We start from the raw sequence: 3,755 nt of genomic DNA, 5'->3' as shown, positions 1-3,755 counted from the left end.
TATTTGTGTTGACCCTCTTGAAATTCCTCTTTTACATAACAGGAAACAGGTAAAGCCCAAGGGCAAAGGGAGATGTTAAGATAAAGTCAAACAAAGGGAGGGAAAACAGAAGCTCCTAGAAATAGGGTTTCCTGCAGCCCAGAGACCTCACTGTGTTTGAAGTGTCGGCTTGATGCACTGGCTTGATGCTGTCGGGAAACTGGCCCAGGCGCCGAAGCTCTTGGGCTTCTGACAAGACCAGACCCTAGGGATCCAGGCCTCCTGGTGAGGTGATCCCTGCTCTCCATGGAAAGACAAACACGGATAGCTTAAGGAAACAACTCATTGCTTCTGGATCCCAAGTCAGAAAGAACTGTGGTCTGAGTGTCCCAAACCAAAGGAAAGCTCCGTCACAAGCAGCTTGCACCCCGTTTTAAGTTCTCAGAAACTTCAGCCTCCACATGTCTCCGTACAGGAGGAAGAGCACAGGGCAGAGGGAAGGACACCCGCTCTGGGGACTCCTCAGCCAAAAATCCCTCCCCTGCTCTTGGGTCTGAGGGTTTGAAGTAGAAGAACTTTCTCTGAGGGTTTTGCGCTTTTTCCTGACAAGCCCTGCCTCCCAGCCTTGGAAATATTAGGGAATTAGCACGGAGGTGGGGATGGAGGTAGCAGGAGACTTTTTATGGGAGGACTCTTTCCTTCAGAAGGAAAACCAAAATCAAGCTATTTGAAAACTGCAGGGTTAGGGAGAAAAGAGCTGTTCCATAGGACCAGAAGGTTAGAAAATGATCCCCAAACCCCCAGTAGCCCTCCTTGACCAGCTGCCTGAGGACACCCCTCCCTAATGTCCGTCAGCTGGGCCTGGGACTCGTGCTCACCTGCTACAGACAAGGAACACCCCAGTTTACCACTGCGGAAATGGGCCTCTCATTGACGTGGCAGAGAAAACTGCTCTTCTCCGGAGAGCCTGCTCCCTTCTCCTGCAGCCGCATCTCCTCTGGTAACACTCACTGCCCTAATTCGCTGGATGGCTGCACTGCCAGCCTCCCTGGGAGCTTCAGCATTTTTTTTTCTAGTTTAAATATTAGCTTGCAAAATATCTAAAATATTTTCAAGGAAGGATTTCAACTTCCCTCATTTATCCCTAATTCCAAAGAGAAATTACTTAGCTAACTTGGTACTTGTTTTTACCCAGGGAGGATGAGGTTTCTATAAGAGCATCCCATAAAGCTCATTAGCCAAGAAGCAGATTCTTAACTACAGAGAACACACTGGTGGGGACCAGAGGGGAGGTGGGGAGGCTGGGGGGGGTAGGGGGGAATAGAGGAGGGTATGAAGAGGCACTTGTCCTGCTGAGCACTGACTGCCGTACAGAACTGCTGAACCCCTGCGTTGTGCACCCGAAACTAGCATTACACTCTGTGCAACTAAGTGGAGTGAAAATAAAACCTTAAAAAACAAGAAAACTCATGAGTCACCCTGAAATTTACGGGCACCCTCCGCTGACCGGAAGCATGTATTCCTCTAATCCAGTGCTGCAGCCCCAAATAATCACCACACGAGAAGGAAACACAAATGCAACCCACGCCAGGGTCGCAGGCAGCATCAGTCGGAAGCTGACACAAACTGCGCAGAGGGGCATGCTGGGGGCAGGGGGCAGGAGGCGGGCGTCGATTCGCTCTGCCTGTGAGCCTGCATTTCTCGCCTGTGAGGAGAGGATAGGACCCACTCCCAGAACTCAGGTCAGGGAGAAAAGAGTAACGTTTGAAAAAAAATGATGATAAATGGGCCTGACATTTACTTGGCGAGTAGTGAAACATCATTTCTTCCTTTCCTTCCTTGCCATGTGAACCTGCACACAGAATAAAAACATTAACTGATAAAAACCCCACTGATTTGAAAATTATTACACTCCCATGGTCACTGCACCATTATTCATAGTAGCCAATACATGGAAACAACCTAAGTGTCCACCAATAGGGAAACAGATAAAAAAAAATGTGGAATACACAGACACACACACACACATCCATATATACATGCACACACATCCATACACACATGTACACATACACATAAACACACACACACACACAATGATAGAATATTACTCAGCCATAAGAAAGAATGAAATCTTACCATTTATGACAATATGGATGGACCTCAAGGGCATTGTGTGAAGTGAGACAAAAAAACAAACACAATACAATCATCCTTATGTGTCAAATCTAAAAATAAAACAAAACCAAAAAAATAAGCTAGATGATACAGAGAATAGCCAGGCAGTTGCCATGGTGATGGGGGGGTGGACAGAGAGTCAAAGGTGAAAAAAAAATAGTAGAGATAGGGCATTTAATATTCCTGCAAACCTAAATTCTGTTCATAGAAAATCATTCAAAGGAACATGTTATAGACAAACAGTATGTTAAGACATTGACTCGTCTCAAGGATTTTATAATTTCAGTGTGTGTGTATATGTGTGTATAGACATGTATGTCTGTGTATGGATGTGTGTGAGACTATGTGTATATGTGAATGTGTGAGTGTGTGTGCATTTGTGTATACATGTGTGTGTCCATGTATGGGTGTGTGTAACTGTGTGTATGTGTGTGTGTGTGAATGTGTGGATGTGCATGTCTGTGCATGTATGTGTGTTAGAGAAATGGGTTTGGAAAGAAATGGGATGATGAAAAGCAGGTGTTCTATTAGGGTTATTCAATTTTTTAAAAAAATGTATGTATATGTATGTATGTATGTATTTGAGAGAGAGAGACGGAGAGCGATCATGAGTAGGGGAGGGGGAGAGGGAGAGGGAGAAGCAGACTCCCCGCTGAGCAGGGAGCCCAATGCTGGACTTGGTTCTAAGACCCTGAGATCATGACCTGAGCTCTCAAGGCAGATGCTTAGCCAGCTGAGCCACACAGGCACCCCAAGGTTATTTCTTTTCTTTTCTTTTTTTAAAGATTTTATTTATTTATTTGACAGACAGAGATCACAAGTAAGCAGAGAGGCAGAGAGAAGCAGGCTCCCCGCTGAGCAGAGAGCCCGATGCGGGGCTCAATCCCAGGACCCTGAGATCATGACCTGAGCCCAAGGCAGAGGCTTTAACCCACTGAGCCACCCAGGCGTTCCCCCCACCCCCACGGTTATTTCTATATGACAGAATCAACCCAGGGATAAGGGAACATTTTTACATCAGTAGTAGGAATCAGAATTTAATTACTGAAATATTTCTGCGTCATCATTCAACAATTACGCCTCCAGACCTGGCCATATCACACACTCAGCAGAGCTCCCAGTAGTGACTTCTCAGTTTTGGTTTGCAGTTAGGGGCAGAAGAGAATTCAATAGGTTCTTTTTAAAAGATTTTAACCATTTAAGATATTGGAAAATACTTTAATTTGACTTATTTCAAGCCATAGTGATCTGTTACTGTGTTTATTGAGGTGGCTTTCAACTTACCCTGACTGACTATGTAAGTTCGGATAATCTTTTGTGATCATATTGGCCGTCCCTTGATGGGTTCTTTGCCTGATTATATCTTAACTATATTATGAAATTAAAAAGAGCCATAGGAATTCCACTTCTAGCATTTCAGAAGACTTGTGCACTGAAGCCCCACTGCTGCTGCAGGTCAGGGGAATGGAACTATCTCCAGTGGAGGAGGTGGCCTTAATTCTCCCCCGTCCAAGTCCAGACCGTACTGTAACAGAGCAAGAAACCCTATTCCTCTTTCCCTAAGTGACCCGTACAGCTAGGTCCCACCATTCAGACTT

The sequence above is a fragment of the Mustela lutreola genome, chromosome 13 (assembly GCF_030435805.1).
Source record: "Mustela lutreola isolate mMusLut2 chromosome 13, mMusLut2.pri, whole genome shotgun sequence".
Classification (NCBI taxonomy): Eukaryota; Metazoa; Chordata; class Mammalia; order Carnivora; family Mustelidae; genus Mustela; species Mustela lutreola.
Note: the sequence above shows the minus strand (reverse complement) of the source record.